Genomic DNA, 22,026 nt, shown 5'->3' with positions numbered 1-22,026 from the left:
AAAAACAAAAAGCTCCTATCTGTTAATTTTGGGCTCTTTAACTTAAAGACTATATATTAAAGATCCAAAAGGGACAGTTGATATATGAATATATTTGCAAATATATTCTCAAAATTTAGCTACTTTTCAAATGTATTCTCAAAATTTAGCTAGTTTAACTGTTAAGTATAATCATTTAAAGCTTAGTTTTTTAAAAATATGAAGATTAGTTTAAACTGGAATACATAGAAAACATTTTGTATATATGTCTTTTAGCCATATTTGGAGCACCCAAGCTCTACTACCAGGATTGCATCTTTCCATTAGTAATTGCTTACTGTTACTAAGCACTTAGCATATGCTAAGCTCTTTGAATTGCTATATACCTTAGAGTCTTTAACTTTATGAGGAAGGAACTTCTTATTTGCAAATGCAATTGATTTAGTCATACATATTTTCAGCTTAGGCTGAGGGCCGTATCTACTTTTGAGATTAGTTTCATTCACAATTTTTTTTTAAATAAAAAGCAAACAAAGAAATGATCAACAATCAAACAATCATGGCTACAGGAGCAGTCAGCATGTATTTAGCTCCAAACCCAAATTCAAACCCAACCATTTGCATTTCCATCTACCACAAACTACGGCACTAAATTTATTGCACACCTTCCATATGCCAGACATTGTTAGATGCCATTCAAACTCATGTAATCCTCACCAGTGCTCTAGATGGGTATTACTAGCCCCATTTCACAGATGAGAAAACTGATTCTCAGAGAGGCTAAGTAACTTACACTAGGTAGTCAGAGAGTAGGGCTCTGACCCTAAAGTCAGTGTTCTCTAGGATGTACGTCGTGGTTTCTATGGCACAGACACAACTGATATTCAAAGTTATAACCAGAAGCCATCAAAACAAGGTAAATGTATAATGAATAAAGTATATCTAAGAAGAAAGAAAAATAAATAGAATATTTTAGAAAAATTGAGAATAGTTTTAAAAGAGAAAAATATGATAACTATCTGGTAAAGTTTTACTATACAATAATTTTTAATCTAAATTATTCAGTGTTATCTAAGAGTGGTTTTTATATTAAACTCATGGTGACCTTCAAAAGACATTGTAATGTATATTTTACATTCCATTGGAATTCTAGCTATAAAAAAGTATGCTTCATGAAAACAGACTTGGAATATTTTATAATTATGGACATTTTCTAAAAGTAGTATTTATTTTAAGTGTTCAGTCATTATTCATGTTAGGATATAATTAAAAACAAAAGGGAATAAGACAATTAGAATATGATCAGGAATGTGTCATAAAACAAATTTTACTAATATTTTCTCTTCTTTTATTTCCAAGGATCCTAGTGTCTCAGTATGCCTATATCATCATTCTGTGGAATTAACAAATGGTTTATTGAAAGAGGATAAAAAAGAATAGGACAGTTTTTGACTTTTACTCCTTTTATAATGAATTCCAGCCAAACCACCTTAGAACATTTTTAATTATCAATTGATATACTTAAATTGAAAACATTTATTAGCATACTTTTCTTTTAAAAGTAGTAAAAATCAAGGAAATTTTTTCATATATGGTTCATTGGTTTATAAAAACATCTATATATCACTATTTTCTGAATTTAGGTTATTCATCACATCCCTTCAATGACACCAACATTGAAAAACAAAAATGAAGAGCATCTAATTTTAAGTATTTCAAGACAGAATACTTTTCTCTTAAAGTCTTTGAATTTCCTAATCTAGCAGACAGAAAGAGGTCTGAGGTCTATGTCTTCCATTCCGACAGTATCAGTTACATTGTAAAACCTGTCAAGGGGCGTAGAATTACCAGGTAGGACATTCGGAAACAAATCGGTATCCTTAAGGACTGCAGTCCAAACAGAGTGCTAATCCCATTACCTCAGGAAAAGGGCTTGAGGTTGACTCTAAATGGATCATAAGAGGTAGGCAATCGCTGGTGCATCTCAAATATGTTCTCTAGCGAAGGCACTAGCAGCTCAGAGTGGCCTCAAATGGGTTTTCCTCTCAAAATTAAAAAAAATTTTACTGAACATTTGTGGAGTCATATAAGCGCTTCTTGTTTTATACCAAATTAACCAACAGAACAATTTAAAGTATTAATTATGACAAATTATAAACAATTAAAGCATCCTGGCCATCCATTCCTTCATTAAGTTCCTTATATCAGAAAGCTAAAACACTACATAAGGAGGGGACATTATTTGTCTAGGAAGAAAGCTTCTCATTCTACATAAATGCTTAGCTTACAAGTTATTTATATTTATAGGAAATTATGTGGAGAATTAAGTTTTCAAGTAAAAATAAACACCTATTGAGATGGACTTTCAGTGACTTGAAGCAAAATACAATCTTAATACATTATTTTAAATCTCTAAATGACACTAAATACATTCACAGAGATTTAGTTTTTAAGAAAAAAGTGAGCAACTAACATTTTTTGAGCTCTTACTCTGTAACAGTTTGTAAACACTGTGTAGTTATCCTCATTTTAAGATGTAAAAAATAAGGCTTTACTCGGTTAGGTAATGTATCCAAAATTACAGTGCCATAAAGAAGTAGGGTCAGAATTCAAACCAAAGTTTTACAATGCACAAATAACTTTCATAAACAATCTCACTTACTTCTCATGATAGTCCAACCCCAGAAAGTAATATTATTCTCATATGTACTCTTATTCCTTGTGGTGAAACTGAGACTCAAAGAGGTTCTGTAACCATGTTCTGTGTGCCAAGTTCACACAGCCTGTTCTCCTGGAGCTTGAACTCCAGGCCAGCGCCTCATGACTCCACATTAAATGGTCTTTCCAGCACAGCATGCTGACACTAAAATCTATTTGATCTCATACACAGGCAAATAGTAAATGGTCAGGTTCTTATGAAGATTGCTGCTGATTCTCTTCTGAGTCTAATCTCTTGAACTATTAATAATACATTTAATTTGGGTAGTATTTAATTTCTCACCCAACTCTTAGATCTAAAACTTGCAATGTTGGAGGAAAGATGACTTAATCATAGAATCTAAACCCACCTGTATCTATGGAGATCCACTACCCAAAATTTCTTCTGAGAAGTTCTATAAGGAAATGCTCGATTTTGAAAATAAAACTATTAGCCATTTAATTCATACATTTGAAAATGGCTTAAGTTAGATTTTTTTTCTTTTGCTGTTAACTTACACATGAGGCTGGCAGGTAAGGAGTCTGCGGGACTCTCAGAGTACCAACGTTCAGGTAGAAAATGCACTCCCTTTCCAGCTGTTGAGACTCTTGGGTCTGAGGATACCCACACAGGTCTATCATCAATTGGGACCTGTATTAGCAGTGGCTGATTTCCTATTTTCTGACCATTCAGCATCTGCCGAGTCTCCTGAAGTCTACTTTAAACCTAGCAACAATATGCTAATTACATGGATTAAAACACAAAAATGTTTTAGAGTGAGTCCTTATTCCAGAAAGTTTACATTTCTTAATAAAAAAGAGGTTAAAGAAGCTCATGAATTTTTAAGTGATTTATTTCTATTTTCATAAAACTAATTAGGAAACACTGCCACCTATATTTAACATTGCTTTGAAGCCTTGTTCTTTTCCTCATCAGAAAAAAAAAAAGTATTCCTAAGCAGAAAGCATAAAAACTTTCACAAATAGAGTGATTATAACAAAACATTAAAATGAGTAACAGGAAAATTAACCAGACGTCAGTTATCACAGTTGCACACAGTACCAATTAATTATACAAAGCTTTTTAGTGTTTTAAGTGTTGAGGAAATATTTAAAGACGAAAACTTGGAGACTCTGTGTCTACTGTGAGAAAGTTTAAATACACAATGACTATTTCAGTGACTATTACAAATGATAATTTCTATTTGCACAGAGAATGAATAAAATAAAGCAATGGAGCTATAAAGTTTTTGGCTGGATTCATTACAAAATTCTATTGTCCACAGGTTTATTAAAATGTTACATGAATAAATACTACAGATTTAGAAAAGTTTGCAGATCCTTCTTCTCATGGAATATCTATTTGCTTTCATATACTATGCTCATGAACACTTATCTCTTATTTTCCTAAATATTTATGAAAACCTGTTTTTAACTCAACGGCATTGTTCTTGGCATAGCTCTTCTTCCAGATGCAGCATCAAGTATGGTCCTGAATCAAGGATCAAGTAGCATCCTTAGTGCTGCCTCCCTAAACCATCTGCTAGTTTTGCGGGCTTTTAATAAACCAAATGCCATTTTAAATATTTCCATTTCCAATGCTCCTAACCACTATAAAACAAAAGAACAAAAGTGTTAAGTTAAATTAACTTGATGCTCAGTAAACTAGAAACATACACAAAAAGTTAAAATAATGAAAGTTTAAGTGCATTTCTCCTTAACAGAGAAATAGAAAAGGCAGCAGAACATCTATCTTTTTCATGGTCAGAGTTTATCTGAGATCCAGCTATTCCCTTTCTGTGACCAGATTATCCTAAATCTGCACTCTGCTTTATAAAGTAGACATGAAAATAGGTCTATTAAAAGTTAACAAGCTTGGAATGTAAGGCTTTATAGTAAACTTAAACTCAGGACCCCTGGAGTTTACAGCTTGATTTTGGGTCATTTTCTGCCTCTTTACTCATGTCCATTTTTGGAAAAAAATATCAGGAAAGAGAGGATCCGAACTCCAAATCTTTGTCAAGTGTGCCCTAAGATTACTTGATTTTAATTGCTCACTCTGACTGTAGTTTGGCATCTGCTTCAGTGTTCCTTCCAGGAACAAAGTCACAGATGTGAGAAGGCCTGAACCACCCAGTTGCTCAGTCTTTCATGTCTGATTATTTCCCACACCAAAGTTCTGCATGATGGTAGGTTACTTAAAATGAAATACATTAAGGAGAAAAAAATATTTTAAGCTCTGATTTAAATTTTTTTTTAATTTTTAGTATAATATACCATTAATTTCCACTTTGTTTTAAAAAAATATTTGTTTAATTCTCTTGTAATTTTTCTTCCTTAAAGTTTAATAAGACCTTATAGCAACTTATGACTCTATTTCAACTAATTGTTGCTAATTAACAGTGCTATTTCATTCTCATTTGTAGCAACGTGTGATACTCTTAAAAATCTCTGCTTTGGTGATAAAATTTAAAAATGTGAAGGATCTAGTAATTCTGAGGTAACTAACACTTAATAAAAAACTTTTTTCTGTCTTCTCATGACTCTAACTCTTCATTCATTTTCCTCTTCCCCAATTTTTTTCTTTCAAAGAGGTAGCTTTTGAGAAGTTTTTGGTTCTCAATATGGTACAATTCTGTAAAATAACTTCTATCACGTCCATTTGGAGAAGTTTAACTATTCACTGTTGAGAAATTTCAGAGGGTTGGCAGTGGGAAAACAGAGAGCAATGTGGCTAGCTGAAGAACCTTAAACATGAACTTCTACTGTTACCCTCAGATTACATCACACATTCAGCCATGGTATTCTATAACTGTGGTAAGAGGAGTTTAACAAATTAAATGGAAACATTTATAATATGCCGCAGTTGTGTAACATGATTTTGGCATTCAGATTTTAATAACCCAGGATCCTTAAAAATGGAAGTGATGTGGTGCTTCTCTGCACTTAAGAGAACCTGGAGTTAATGCCCAGCTGGGGATTCATGCATTGAATCTGGCCACCCAGTGAACTATACTAAAAGAATCGAGAATTGAAATTTTTACAAAGTTCTTTAGAAACATGTTTGTTTTCTTTTAAAGTTGTCTAATCCCATCACTTTACCCCATGACCTCAGATACTACCACTACCCACACCCCATTCCTGCTCTATCAAAACTCTTAGATTGGACACCTTTAGCTATCAAAACCAGCTCAGATTAAAACTCTAAGCAGTCTGGAGTTAGCTCTCCAGGAGCTAGGGCTATAATCACGTAAGATACTGAGCCCCAATCCTCCCCCTTCCTACTGCCTAAGCACGTGGCTCCAGCCTGCCCTTACCTGCTGGAGAATGGGAAGTCAGGAGCAGTGTTCCTGGACCAAACTGTGGTCCACCTTGCCCACCTCACTTTCATCTGCCACACTCCAATTACTGGTGCCTATGCTGCCACACTCCAGTTACTGGGGCCTATGCCGCCACACTCCAGTTACTGGGGCCTATGCCGCCACACTCCAGTTACTGGGGCCTATGCCGCCACACTCCAGTTACTGGTGCCTATGCCACTGTTCCACTTTCTGTTCTAACCCTCAATTTCAGAGATTAGTGTTGCCTTTTGAATTTTGGAAACAAGTAACATTGAGCATGAAATGTTAAGAGTTTAGGGGACTGAGGGAAAAAAGACCAAAACTAACAATCACTAAGTCAGCATGGCCCAGAATGAATTCAAACTAGCAAAAATCAAGATTGGCCAACTATGTCAGTGGCATTGGGACAGCATAGAATATAAGGAACATCACAAACGGGGCAGACACTGCTGCCCTCCCTTATCTTATGCTTCTTTCCGTGCTTAATACTTCATCTTTTAGGAAGAGTAGTATTCCAGCTTCTTTCATCTCTTCCCTCTCCTTCTATCATTCCTTCTTGTTTAATGCAAGACATTTGTGTATAACGCATTTTAATTATATTATCTTCTAATACTGGTGTCATCTAACACAGCAGATCATGCACTTTTTTAACTTTTAGACTGGACCTTAAAAAAAAACCAATTTCAATCAAGTCACTCTTAATGTGCTATTTGTACATATGGGTAAGCTAGTTGACCACCAAGGTTAAAGGAGCAGTGAAATAACAGTTTAAGGTTTGAAACAAAGATAAGAATTTTAAATAAGAAAAAAACAGAGGAAAATTTTTAATGAACAGTCGAAAGTATACTAACATATCTCTAGAAAAAGGGTAGAAAAAGTAGGTGAATGTTTAATTGATTAAACAAAAAAACGTAAGTCATGCTGAAGCACAAATATATAGCGAAATAAATTCAACAGTTCTTTGTAACTAATATTAATGGAGTGTTAACTATGTGCCAGGAACTGTCTAGACATGTAAGCTTCACACAGTAACTGCAGGATTTAAAATGAAAAAAAAGCTAAGGAGGGTCATTTGAAGAATAGTTGCAGCTAATTAAAAAAAAAAGATAAAGAAAAATGTGATGCAATTTTTAAAAGACAAGAAAAAAGAGAAAAATCAAATAGTCTCAAAAATATTTCATGAAATAAAAATAGCTGAGGGAAGCAAAATAACAGCTTATCATTCACACAAAAAGTGATGCTGGTTATTGAGCTATCTTAGACCACCTTCCTAACACAGCACCTCTCCAGAATTTTTAGCCCTTACTTGGAGTTTGTTATTTGGAACCTCCACATAGATGTGAGACACATTTTTTAACATGCATAATTTTTTTCTTTGTTGTGTATTTGAATGAAATGCTCATCTCAAATGTACAATTCCATGAGTAACCACCTTATCCGTAGGCAGCTCCCCTCCAATCAATCTCCACACCCTCGTGAATAACCTCCATTCTTATTTCTTCCACCACATATAAGTTTTTCCCTCTACTTAACATTTTATACACATTTTTCTTGTCTGTTCGGATAGATTTTAAGCGCGTTATCATGAACTTTTTTTCAGAGCTGGTAGGGACTCTAAAATTTTTGCCCAGCTCCTTCACATTACCCACAAGGAGACAACGAACCAGAGAAACTTCGTGTAAAACCTGGGACTGAAACTCAGTCCTGTGACGCTCCCCCAGGCCTGTGCACTTCCTATCATATTTGTAGTAGGAGATTCACTTTTGCACATCCCCTTCAATACCTAGTCCAGATGCTCAGAAATCCCTTTTAACTGGGAAAAAAAAAAGTAATGAAATGAAACTTCTTTCCCACTCAGGAGTACTTTTTCTCACCTTGTCTCTCGGTTGCCCATCAGCCTTCAGGATGGACACGGGTGGAGGGGCACTGACTAGGGGGAGGCGGAGGGACCTGGTGGGCAAGCATGGAGTCTGTGTACCAGCCAAGGGAGCTGTGTGCCGGGTGGGTGCCTGTGCACCCACAGTCTCTCCCGGCTGTGACTGCCCTTCTCAGCTCCCCTTACCTCTTTTTAGTTCAATTTCTCATGGTGAGGCTGTCTTCTCAATATCCTCTGCAGCCCCTTCCTTGGTTTAATCCAGAGGTGGGTGGGGATGAGGAAGACATTTACTCTTTACGCTCTGGGCAGTTCTAGGAGCCAGGTGGGTTTACAGTAATCTGCAAGCAGCCTGCCTGGAGTGATCCCAGACCCACTACTGAATTAGCTGGGTCACTTTGGGCAGTTTCCTCATTTGCAAAATAAAGTGAGAAGGAAATGAGAAAGTATTTTGAAAAGTGTCGGGCACACAGTAAGTACACAACAAATGTTGGCTGTCACCCAAATGCCTTTGGATAAAGTTCTCTGAAAATCCTTATTATATATTCATAGTATATTATCGTAAGATGGGTGTTTGCAGATGTAAACTGTATAGAAAATGTCGGCAGAATAAAGCTGGCACAGAAGGAAGAAATGGGCTGGGAAAGAAGACAGCCCAAGTGAGAGCAGGAGAACCTAAGTGAATGAGCACGTGTACGTTCAGGTGGTCTGAGTGCCTCCTAACTTGGGAACCCCCTTTTCTGAACTTCTGCATCACCTTGTTTACGGCACTTACTCTAGTCTGCTGTATCAAAATTACTTATGTCCTTCCCTTTACGAGAATGCGGACTTCTCAGGACAAATGTTTACTACATAAAACAGAATGCATTTTAAATAAAGTTAAAACTCGTCCTTCCCACCCTACTCCTTACCTTGAAAAATTCCAAGCTTGAATAGAGGTGACTACAGACTCAAACAAAATGAGGAGCTAATCCAAAGTTTATCTTTAAAGTTTTCTGGTAAGAGAAGATGATAAACTTCTATACATTCGTGATTATTATCCTTCTTTTCTGTTGGTTCACCTCCAAAACTCATCTTACTCTTCACTGCAAGTGTGGAGTGATTAGCTTTACAAGTTAATCTTAAAATTCTTACCAAAGTCCCAAAAGTCACTCTTGCTCTTTGCCATAAGCTGGTTTCCACAGGAACCATAAGCAATGAGTGTATTCCAAGGTTCTTCAGAATGTTTTTCAATATAATTCCTTTATTCTTTGTTTTAACATTCTATTAGCAATAGCCCAACTCATTCAGTTTCCACCATAAGTACCAAATACCTTGTTTTTCATCTTGGCAATCATAATTATATATCTATTTAGACAGCAAAGTTTTCCATTATTTAATTGCATATAGAATTTATGTTATTACACATAACACATGTGTATTCTTTACAAATCTAGACTATATGTTTGCATAAGTATCATACATTTCAGAATATATTTCCAGGACAATAAAATAATTATCTTTTTCTTCTTTTTAAAAGGTCATTATTTCTGTGCTTCCAATGTCTTGAATGTATGTTTTTCTCCATAATAATCAATCCACATGCACTTATCTGATCAAAATTGGATGTACCTAAATTTCTATTTTTCACAATGCTATTTAGATAAAGAAGTGCCATTTATCATAATCTGTTTCTGACAGTTATAAATATACAAAAAATTTTAAATTAGTATATTCTTCTAAACTATTTTAGGGTTGGGTTTAGGAGACAGCATCCTAAAGTATTTTTATTTTTAACTAGTGCTCACACTGTTGGTTCAAAACACAGGACCCTGATCTGAAATCATCTCTAACAACCTCACTAAAAACAAAATGCCCCATCAGCTCAATTAGTTTAGAAACTTTAACTTTTTAAGATGTAGATTTTATGTTATGCTCTAAATATTTTAATCAGAGAAAGGGAATGGTGGATTTCAAAAAATATTTATTAATGAATATTTCATTAAGTTGCAAATCAACTGTCATGAAAACCCTTATATATTACACATAATTTTTCACAAGTCATTTGATGGCTTCAGCAAGAGGAATACCCTCTTTAAGCTGCGTCGTGTGATGATCAGGAAACTGCCGCGACCACTGTAAGTCTAGAAGGCAGATGGTGCCAACGTGTTCAGCTGAGAGAAGTGTTGATCACAAGTATCTGCCAATCAAACACTTGGGAAAGAAATGAGTGCCATCTGTGTTTTAATAACTACAGCAGAACCATCCAGTGTAACTGCTAGAGCTGCACATTTTCACAGAGTTCAAGACGCAGAATGCGTACCTTCTTTCATAAATGAAGTAGAAATTGCCATATACAGTACTGGCCAGAAAAAACAAAATAAAACAAAACCAAAAAAACAGAGAGTACTGTCAATTTAGAACAAAAGCTAGTGACTATGAATATCCTCTCAAAAATATTTATATTTTACTGCAGCTCTAATATTCTCTTTCTCTAAGTCAAACCTAGTATATGAAAGAATTATATACATAAAAGTGAAGATGTGAGGTTTGAAAAGTAAAATACTGTTCAACTATTTTGGACACCTAAGAGTTAATCATACTAAAATTTAATAAAATGAGAAAATTTACAAACTTATAAATATACAAATTTCTATTATTATATTTTAATCACATTATATTTATTATATTTGTTAATATATTATTATATTCAGATTATTATAAGAATTTATTTTATTAAAAGAAATACAAAACTTTCAGAACTTTTCTAGCAAGGGGCACCCTATTCATTTTCTCCCAAATGATAATCTGGTTGTTTTATTGTTCTATTTTGTTTTTCTGTTTGCTATTATTCTCATAAATGAATTTATTCTGAGACTCACCTTATTTCATCACTGTTTAAACAGAAAATGTGAGAGCACAAATATAACTTAAAGTTAGCACTTCCACCCTGAAGGTTTCAGGAGCTCTTTATGACTGGGACAAGCGTGTGAGCAGAAAGGAACTGAGGATGAGATTAAAGGCAAAGAGCTCTCCCCTGTCCTTCCATCCTCTCACTAGCACCATATACCTGGCATTAAGGCTTAGAAAGTTAGTTCAGAGATTCATACCAATTTCAAACTTTCAGTTACATTTTGAAGTTTAAGAAGAGGTATGAACATACACAAATACTGATGATGTAATGATTTCTAAACCCTAAATGTGCATCATAACAAAATTAATTCATTCTTCCAATAAGCGTTTATCGAGTGCTTACTATATACTGAGAGTTTGAGTAACAAAGATGAATAAAGAGGTCCTTGCCCTAAAGGATCTCAGTGGCCAACCCCTCAAGTAACAACGCAAAACAAGGTCACGCATATAATAAGACGAATGAAAAAGCTGCATGGCTGCTAGCAGAGAAGAGGGAAGAATTAATCTTGTTGGGATTTGGGAAGTCTTTCAGGGGGTTAAGTGGGCTTACACTGGGACAAAGAAGGCAAAGAGGGGAAGAACATACCAGATGGGGGCAAACGTGGAAAGGCAGGGACATCTGACAGTTCATAATGCTTCCTCATGTTGACCTAACCCTCAGGAATGGTGATCTACAGTGTCAAATGCTACCAAGAGGTTATTTGGGATACGGTCTAAAAAGGGCATATTACATTTAATCATTTGATCATTACTGGTGACTTTTTATAGAATAGCTTTAGGTTGGAAGCAGGTTGAAGTGAATGAAGTGGATGAATGAAGTGGAGAAGTGGGCAGCAGCTGGAATGAGTGAGAAATGAAGAAGCAGGTGGCAGTTTAGCAGTGGAAAGATAAGAGGAGAGAGGAGAAGTGGGAGGAAGAGGGAGAGAAGTAGGAGGGGCAGGGAAGGGAGAGATGGAAGAGGAGGAGGGGAAGGGGCTAGAGAAGAGGAGGGGGATGGGAGGCAGATGGGTGAGTATCTTGAAGAGACAGGGTGGAAAGAAGGTTCAAGATTTGAGCATGTTGAAGCACATAAATACAGAGAACAGATTGGTGGTGGCCAGACATGCGGGGAGGGAGGGAGAATGGGTGTAATGCATCAAAAGCTACAAACTTCCAGTTATAAAATAAATAAGTACTGGGGATGCAATGCACAGCATGTGACTATAGTTAATAATGCTATATTGCATGTTTGAAAATTGCTAAAAGAGTAGATCTTAAAAGTCCTTTTCACTGGAAAAACAATTTTTGTAACTATGAATAGTGACAGAAGTTAACCAGACTTATTGTGGTGATCATTTCACAAAACATACAAATATCAAACCATTACATTGTACACCTGAAACTAATATAATGTTATGTGTCAGTTATACCTCAATTAACAAAACAAGGTTTGAGGATGTTGACATGTGACAGAAATGGCTACCCTTGGTGACACTGTGTAGAAGTTTGGTTTATTTTTATAATTAATTGAAGAATTATATTTTTATACTGAATACTCAGAAAAGTTTATACAATCATATAGAAAATGCTTATCTTTGGCTAAAATAATCCAGTTGATATTTCTCTTATCCAAGTTATTCCCCACACTTAATGCTACCTACCTTCTCATTATTTTAATTCTTATTTGTGTCCCCAGCATAAGTAGTGACAGGACCGTTACTGTATGCTACATTTTCATAGCACTGGTAGCACTGGTCTTGCCTTGAGTCAATTTTCAGATTTACTATGGAATTAAGATATCAATTCATTATCAGACTCCCATAAGCATAGATAACTCAAAACTGAATGTACTAAGATAAACACTTTCAAAATGTTCGGAAAAAACACAAAACTTTAGAAATAGGTCACAGATCACCATTATAATCTTAAAATCACCACCAAGTTACAATTATCAGAACCTTGATCATCAGTTAATGCTACCTCATCCACCTACAAAGGGTAACTAGGTAATACTGTCAATCTAATATTCACAATGAAACTTTTCAGTAACTGGTATGCTTTCTTTTCCTTTTTTTAACTTTAAATTTTTACAAGACTAGAAGCCACATTATCCCATTCCCTTTCCCTACTCCAACAAATCATGATTATTTTTTAAAGAAAATGTGTCCTCCATATAAAGTTATTTATTAGACCAAATTACTAAATTTGGAGTAGAACAAAATATATTACAGTCTTTGTTATACTGCTACATCAAAGGTTTTTCCCTACAAACAAGTAAATATATATCACAACAGATTTATAATTGCAGCCAACATTCCAATTAAATAAAATGGTGAGAAGGTAGCTATAATCCACTACAGCAAAGGATAAAAGTTTCAGAAAACAATAGGTTCTCTATACAGGGGGAAAGGGAAAATTTTAAATGAAGAATAAAAAGGAAGAATCCTGAGGAATGACAGGTGAAAGAAAGTAAATGCTTTGACATTCATAAACCTTGGAAACTAAAAAATGACTCAAGGCTACCAAAAAGGAACCCAGATACTCTATTTCAAATTTCATTGAAAACAATAAGGAAATTTCACACAAAGTTTAATGATTTGCTACATAGATACTCTATCCTGCCAGTTGTTCAGGCCAAAAATCTGTCATTTTTAGTTCCCTCTTTCTTTCACACCCAAATCCTTCGGCAGTTTCTATCCACTCTATCTTCAGAATATACTAAGAATCTGATCTCTTATCTCCATTGCTCCCCGGGTCCCAATCATCTCTTGCCAAGATCACCACAGTTCCTCCCAACTCATCTCCCACTTCCATTCTTGGCTCCTTGGTGTCTAGTTTCAAAAGAGCAGACAAGGTGATTCTTGTGAAAGGCAAGGCAGACCACGTTACCCCCATGCTCAAACCTCCCAGTGTTTTCTCCTCTCCGCAGGACCTAGAAGGCCTTACACAGTCTGGTCCCCCGTTCCCCATCAGATCTCGTCTCAGGCTGCTCTCACTCTCACTCATCCCACTCCAGACCCACTGACCTCCTGGTTATCACTCAAGCACGACTGGCACACACCTGCCCCAAACCTGTGCCCTTGCTCTTCCCTATGACTGACAAGCTCTTCCTGCAGCCCTCTGCATGACCTTCATTCAGTGGTAACCCTCTCAGTCAGTCATTCTCTGACCAACCAAACCAAAACTGCAAGTCCAACCCATCATAACTCCTACCGCTACTTCCCACTTTTCTACTTAGTGCTAACCATCCTCTAACAGTCAACATATTTCAGTTTGTTTATTGTCAGTCTTCTCTTACTAAAATGTAAACTCCATGAAGGCAGGAGTTTTTATTTATACAAATAGCACTTAACACATAGTTGATTCACAACAAATATTTGTTGGATGCACCAAATCAGACAGTTCAGGGAGCAGAGAGTTGATAACAAAACATACATTTCTTCAAAACTTAGCCTGGTTAAATCTCATGAGTGCTTTTTACAACTTAAGCTTTAGGTAAAAAAGAATCCCATAACAAGCTACCTCCAAGGTACAGTCATAACTTTAAATGAAGACCTGGCACTAATCATCAAAAATAAGAGATAAAGTCAACTATAGTGGTACTAATTTGAGTTCATCCTTAAATAACCAGAAGAAATGGATGAGTTTATCCCTGATGCCCACAAACACTGGCCAAGCATTCAAAGCACCTTTATGTAAGGCTCCTTGACGCCAGTACAGAAAGCTTTTGAGTAGACAAGGGCAGAGCAGACTTCAGTTTTTAAAGACTACAGGAAGTTAGAAAATAAAATATCACCACCAAAATAATTTGTAACATACTTCCTGACTCTCTTTGCAAACATGACTCAAATAATTCAGTTTGAGTCCCACTGACTGCTCCAACATGCCAATCCTAATTAGCAGCAAGCCAACACTCTACACTAGACATTCTTTCACCAATACTCCAGGTTATTAGGAGGCCCAGACTTACTTAGGGGTAATAATTGTTTCTGCAGTCTGCAGATCTAAAGTTGAGATCACTAGATTTTCATTGGCAAATACTAGTAAAAGCAATGTCTTCCTTCTTTTGTCTTTTCCAGAACACCTTCACAGCAGACAAATTCAGAGGCGGCAAGCCCCCAAGTTTGGTTAAATGTGCACTTATTATTGAAGAGCCTTAAAAGACACATGAAAACATTTCAGGAATTCAGGAGACATCTCATTTCACGCTGAAGACTTTCCAAGACTGAAATCACCAATTTCCCTCAAACCTTGCCTCCTCAAGCTTCTTCATTTCTTTTCCTTATCTGTTCCATCAACTCTATCATCGAGGACAGAGCAAAGTCATCATTAACTACCTGTCCCTCCTTTCCCACATGCAATCAGTTGCCAAATCCTATAGCTTCTACCAATGGATGGTTTCATGCATCTTTTTCTTTCACTTTCTCAGCTAGCTAGTCCTTAATTCTCAGCTGCATGATTGCATTATCCATCCAACTGGTCTTCTTGTCTCTTAGTCTTTCTATAATCTCATCAATTATTCTTTAATGCACTGTTATCAACTGTCTATCCATCTATCTATTCTCTCAGTTATAAGATTAAAGTAAACCCCAATCTGCTGCTTAAAGAATTTCAGTGGTTCCTTATTTTCCACTGAATTAAATATAGATCCTTTGCCCTGGGATTTAAGACCTTTTCCAACAATGCCCCACCATAACCACCCAGTCTTATCTCCTACTAGTTAATTTCAGTATAGGAAGCAGCAGTGAGTGGTCTTCTCTCCCAAAACACCCATAGTTGTTCTCTTTAAATCCCTAGAGCACCTGGGTACTAGTAAACTTATTTACTTATCCATTCAACAAGTACTTGCTCATCACCTAATATGTGCTAAACATTGTTTTCAGAGCTGGAGATACATCAGTGAATAAAAACGTTCCTGCCCTCATGAAACATATTCTGGTGGAGTAACATATAAAATTAATTCAATCAATAAGAGAAATATTAACAGAATACCGAGTATAAGAGGAAGAGAAGAAGAAAGGATGACGCCAAGGTTTTTGACCTAAGCAACTAAAACAGCACTGTCCGACAGAAACATAATGTGAGCCATATATATAATATTTAATTTTCCAATAGTCACACTTAAAATAGTAAAAAGACAAAGATGAAGTCAGTTTTTAAAGTATATCTTATTTAGTCCAATAAAAGAAAATATTTCAACAAGTAATCAATATAAAAATCATTAATAAGATTTTTTTTTAAACTAAGTCTTTGAAATCTGTATTTCACATTTTACAACAATTCTTAGTTTGGACTTGCCACATTTCAGTGCTCAACAGCTACCCGTGGCCACCATACTGGGAGAGTGCAGAACTAGAACGATGACCTGTTTTTTTCTTTTGTATCCTTGTATCCTTGTATCTTTTGTATCCTTAGTATCCAAGGATACTAAATGTAACAGGGATACTAGTTACAGTTTAAATTTTAACAGTAAGTCATGGGAGGCAATGCAATGTTCACCAAAAAGGGTAGTTAGTTAATAAATGATGGTACAACCGAGTAGCTACTAAAAGTTAGGTTTCCAAAGAATATATGAGTATGTAAAATATGTTCATAGTAAAGCGGGTATTGGATAGTTAAAGGAAGAAAACAGTGGGCACAAAATTATCTCATGAATGGTGTTGAGAAATAAACATATATACCCACATGAGCCTGGAAAGGCACATCCCATTGTTTATTTCTGGGATAACTGATACAGGAAAGACTGTAGGTTTGACATAGAGGAATGATGAGGAGTTCTGGACACACTATGTCTAGGATGCCTGCTAGATATCCCAAGTGGAAATACATTGTCTAGAGGTCAAGAGAGAAGTTCAGATGAGAAATATAAATTTGGAAACTGTCATGCACAGGTGGAATTTAAAGCCAAGAGACTGCACGAGATCTCGAAGACAGTGAGTTTCAACAGAGAATAAACCAGGACCAAGGACTTCATCTTAGAATACCCCAACTTTTACAGTCAGGAAGATGATAAAGAACCAGCAGACTGGGAAGAATAGCAAGTTAAGCTGAAGCAAAACCAGAAGAATGCAGTGTTTGAAGGAACAGAGAAAGACCACCCATTTCAAATGGTAACTGCAAGCCAGGACAGGGAGGAATGAGAACTGACTCTCCTTTTGACCTGAAAACCATTCTTGGTCCCAACCGAAACAGTTTTGGTGGAAAGCTGGGTTCTGAAAAGAGTGGATTCAAGAGAGATCAGGAGGAAATGAACTGCAGAGAACATGCAGGCACCACACATGAGCAGTTCTGCTGTGAACAGGGACAAAAAATAGGGGTGTTTGTATCAGTCTGGTATCATATCCCTCGTGTTCTTCTCTCTCCCACTCTAAGTTCCTTGAAGTGGGGAAGTACATTAATTCTCCAAGTCCAACATTACTTTTGTGAATTAAACATGTGTGTCCAGCAGTAACAGTAATTTTACACAGGCTAGCAGACTGCTGAGGTAAACTACAGAATTAACATGAGACTTAATCCATCATTCAGATCATCAATAGGAGAAACCCTCAACTCTGGGCAAACATCTCTCAAAAGTAACTGCAAGCTGATAATTACTGGCTGTCAGGAAGGCAAAGTATAAATTTCTTTCTAACTCAGTGAAAGCTTTCATCAAGAATGGGTTTTTTCTTTTTCGCTAAGCCCCAAATTTAAAAACCACCGAGCCCTATATTTCTTTGACATTACTGCGAAGACGAAAAAAATCCCAACTATTGAAATCTCAGGCAGATAACTAGTGAAATACACATATAACACAAAAGACCATAGATTGTAAACCAAATCAATACAGGAGATTGTTACAATGAAAAATACACTGACTAGAAACATCAATTATTCTTCAAACTTTCAAATTTTACTAAGTCTGGACAAATTTCAAGCTATTGTTTCTGCACAGTCTTTCAGCAATGGCTCAGCCTAACTGGAAAATCATCATGGAGCTAACATGCAAAAAGGGCTGACAGACAGGAGGATAAAAAGCTTAACAGGATAACAAGAGGTCTGCCATCAAGTAAATTCGTCAGTTCATTTAGAATTTTAGGAAAAATTTACTTTTCAGTAAAATGCAAATAAAATGCATTTATCAAATCCCAACTGAAATTTGCCACTTGGTAAAAACTATCATGAAAGTAAGACGGTGATAGTTACTAGGTGATAAATTATTCTCCACGTACAGTTCTGTTCTTAGCTGAAACTCCTTGAAATCCGAAGTCACATTGTCCTTTGATTAATTCTGCATTGTGCTTCGTGCACTGTCCTGCATGTGAGGGCATTCAATAGTAATTACTGAGATTGCATTTTGATTGAAGAGGACATGGCTGACCTTTGCCAATAAGACAAACAATGCCACCTGACTCCTGACAAGCTCTAATATTCCAACTGGTAAGTCATAGTCCTCTAGTCACTTTCTTTCCTGAGACTCTTGGGAAATTTTTAGCTTAAATTATTGGTATGTACTTGTTATTGGAAGGTATGAATTTATAAAAATCTTTGGGTTGGTGACCTCATTCCCTTACTTAGGGATATTAAAGGCTGCCCGACGGTCTCCAGTTGCCTCCCCTCGCCTGCACCCTTCATGGAGAAAAGACATTTATTTCTCAGCATGGCTGTGGCTAAAACCCAGACACCAACCTCCTGTCGCCAACACAGGCTTACTTTTTGCAAAGTCCTCTAGGAGAGAAAGTAAGCACGAGGCATGGAGCACAGCTCTCTCTAAGCTTTCTCACCTCCTGGCTAGCCCTACACTGTAGTGGTCGCAGCTGCCGACCCCCAACCCCCTCCCCAGTCTCCTTGCCTTCCTGCCCTTTCAGGTATTGCTGCTTAAACTTTCTTCTATTTGCTCCAGGCCACAGGTTTTGCTGGCAAAATGGATGCCCTTTATTTCCATTCATCCTCACTCAAAAGCTACTTTAGAGGAGTTAATTTAAAAAAAAAAAATTGATCCAGTTATAGAACTTCATACCCACAGTAGAAACTGGCAGAAATAGGGGCATTCTACAAATTAAATGAACAAACCTTTCTTTGTAATCATTCCAATAGTTGCTTCTCCTTTTGCAAGTTTGACCCGTTTGAAAGATGGAAGTCAAATTAAAGCAACAATAAACTGAGGGAAAACAAGTGAATGCAAGGTTAGTCAGGAAAATGAGCAGAGCTTCTGGTGGCTCTCTGATCTGTAAAGCTGCTGAAGCGGGAAAGACTCAGAGTAACTTCCTAGTTCCATCACTTACTTGCTGGTTGCCTTTTACCCGTATTACTACGGAAATCCCCCCAGACATAAAATCCTGAGCTAGTTTTCAAAACAGTCAATAAGAAATTGTAATAATCTTTGAAGTTTCTGATTCTGAAGGCTCCTTCCATCTTATCCACCGTCCACTGACCAAATACAATTCAGAGCCTCAAAACTCTCGTCTCCATTAGTTCCTTTATTTCTGATTTCTCTCAAAGATAAACTACAAAGATAATTTTTATCAAAGTTAAAGGATCAAGTAAAGCGACTGAGCCAGTTCAAAATGATTTAAAGATTAAACAGTCTCTTCTTCTATCACAGAGAAGGCAGCTGCTCTGTGAAGTTTTTTTTTTTTTTTTTTTTTTTCTTTAACGGAAGAGATTTCACCTCTGCTCACTCTAATTTACCATAGCTGGGGAAATTCAGTGTTAAACTGAATATTCTGTGTACATTTTAAAACACGTTTAAAGGTGTTTGAATTTTATTTATTTATATTTTGGGGTTTATTTATTTATATTACTTACGAAATTGTGTTATAGCTGATTTTAATTTTTAACTTCATTGTCAGATAACAGGTTTCCTTTAATGAAATGATATTTCGGCCAACAAATAAATCCCATGATGGCATAAAATAAGATTTCACTTTTATATAGAAGCCTATAGTTGTTTTACCTCTCTAGTACCAAAAAGAATCAATGTCAAAATAATTACCTCTTGCAAAGAAGTATTTGGCATTCTACAAGTCCCTTTCTTCTAAGCAAGGGTCTTAAGGTACTGTTCAGTTTTCCTCCAGAAAATTATTTCAAAACTAAAAAAATTACTTGCAGGAAAGGAAAACAGTTGGTTTTCTTTCTACCTCCTTTCCTGGAGAGAACCACAGCAAACTGTAATTTTAGGCTTCCTGTCCCAACATAACATGCTCAAGTACTTTCTCCTCTGCATCTTTTACCACTAGTTTTTAGCAGAGAAGTTTTAACAACTCCTACTAAATGTAAATTATCTTATGCTTACTATAGATGGATCCATGTGCCATGAACTGGCTTAAATTTAAAATTAAGCACAGGATGTAAACAGTAAGAGAGAGTATTTTTGTAGCTGTTGGCCTCAGGTCTAGAGTTATTGATGATGGTAACAGATTGTGCCTTTCCTCGGAAACTGTGGTGCATACCTGCCAGATTCATTTGCTGGGTCTTGTGACTCCAATGGCTTTATGCCAGATCAATGAGTGACAGTGTTATTCAAAACTCAGGGTTACTAGATCTCACATGAGGGTCTCTAGTGGCCAAGCTATTACCCTTCGGCTTCTAAAGAAACCCAGGCTCATTCACATAGGAGTTAACTAATGGAATTTCCCCAGTCCCAAATCAGCTTTGTTTAATTAACTTCATCTGATGTGAGCCTCTTACTAAAAATACCAAACTGAGAATAGTGTCACTTTATAAGGCTCACATCTGTACCTCAGAGTTTTGAACATTTGAGTTGGTGAAACATTTCTTTCTAATACGACTTTCCCTCATTAATTATCTTGAGGCATTTGAATATCCTTGGGGATGACTGCATCCACTGAATTAGGTCAAGACTTCATGGTCTCTGTTGGCAATCACCAGCTTAACTTATCATTAAAAATATCGGACTTGTGAATTTAATGTTGGTAGATTCAGCCATGCATTTTGTAATCTCTGAGGCGGGGCAGAATAATGGTCCTCAAAGATGTCCATGCCCCAATCCCCAGAACCTGTGAATATGTTACCTTACAGGACAGAAACGATTTTGCAGATGTGATTAAGGGTAAGGAGCTTAAAATGGGCTGATTATCCTGGGTTATTTAGGTGGGCCATATCTCATCCCATGAGTTCTTTAAAATGGAGGACCCTTCCCAGCCTCGGAGAACCAGAGAGATGACCACGCAAGGATTCGGTCTATACCTGCTGTGAAGATGAAGGGGGTGGCCATGAGCCAAGGTATGCAGGTGGCCCCTAGAAGCTGGAAAAGACAAAGAGATGGATTCCCCAGAGCCTCCAGAAAGGAATACAGCCCTGACACCTTGACTTTCTAGTCCACGGAATCCTCTGTCAGACTTCTAACTAGCAGAGCTCTAAGATAACAAATTTGTATTCTTCAAGCCACCAAGTTTGTAGTAACTTGTTACATCAACAAAATAAAAATAATCCACTTTCCCAGTTCTTACACTGTTTTAATCCCTCCTTTTGTGGAAGAAAGGAAATGCTGATTAGGAAAAAGTGCACAACTCCAACTAGGGCGTGTGGTGCCATGTAAATGAAAACGGGCCGCACCAGTGTAGGCAACCAGGTCCCAGCCCTGGCTCTGCCCTTAAATGCACCCAGAAAATTGGGCTAAGCACCCAACCAGTCCCTCACCACTTGAGCTTCTCTCCTCTCATTGGACAAAATGTTTACTTCCAGGTCCATGTTCTCTATATAGCTCCCTCTTGTTCTTCTGGATGCTGGTTTCATTTGGTTTGTGGTCTTTCCAGGGAGAGCTCTCTTCTGCCATAATTTCATTGTCTCACACTGGTAAAGTCTGCAGACCTGGCATTTCCACATTTCAGCAAGAACACGTTTAAGTACGCGTAGAACTTGAAACATTCTTATTATGACATAAAAATAAAATGAAAACTCCCCTAAACCAATTTCTAAAATCACCCTGCCTAAAACCGTGTGGAGCTACTTCCTGACTCAAGCATGAAGGAAACTGTAACCTTTACAGTACACTCTATATAAACTGCTACTTGTATCAGCTATGCCAGCAGGAGGGTATTTTCATAAATATCTTAAGGGTTCAAAACTGCAGAAGCATTTGTTTTATCACAAAGAGTTAGCTATTCAAGAGATTACATCACATTACCCAAAAAGTTAACACAACAAAGAGCAAAAACCTGAGGTAACATAGCCTAGAATGTAACAGTCTTCTTTCCAACACAGACATTAGGAAACTGTTTTCAATAAAAGGCTTTTTTAAAGTATGGAAACAGTTTATATTGGCTT

At 36.6% G+C, this 22,026-nt stretch overlaps 1 protein-coding gene across 14 annotated transcripts in view; it reads right to left on the bottom strand.

Annotated features, from left to right (window-relative positions):
* PAM (peptidylglycine alpha-amidating monooxygenase) overlaps window positions 1-22,026 on the bottom strand; it is a 258,433-nt gene that overhangs the window by 189,452 nt on the left and 46,955 nt on the right. The window lies entirely within an intron of this gene.

The sequence above is a fragment of the Camelus dromedarius genome, chromosome 3, assembly GCF_036321535.1.
Source record: "Camelus dromedarius isolate mCamDro1 chromosome 3, mCamDro1.pat, whole genome shotgun sequence".
Classification (NCBI taxonomy): Eukaryota; Metazoa; Chordata; class Mammalia; order Artiodactyla; family Camelidae; genus Camelus; species Camelus dromedarius.
This window is presented reverse-complemented; position numbering and strand designations above follow the sequence as displayed.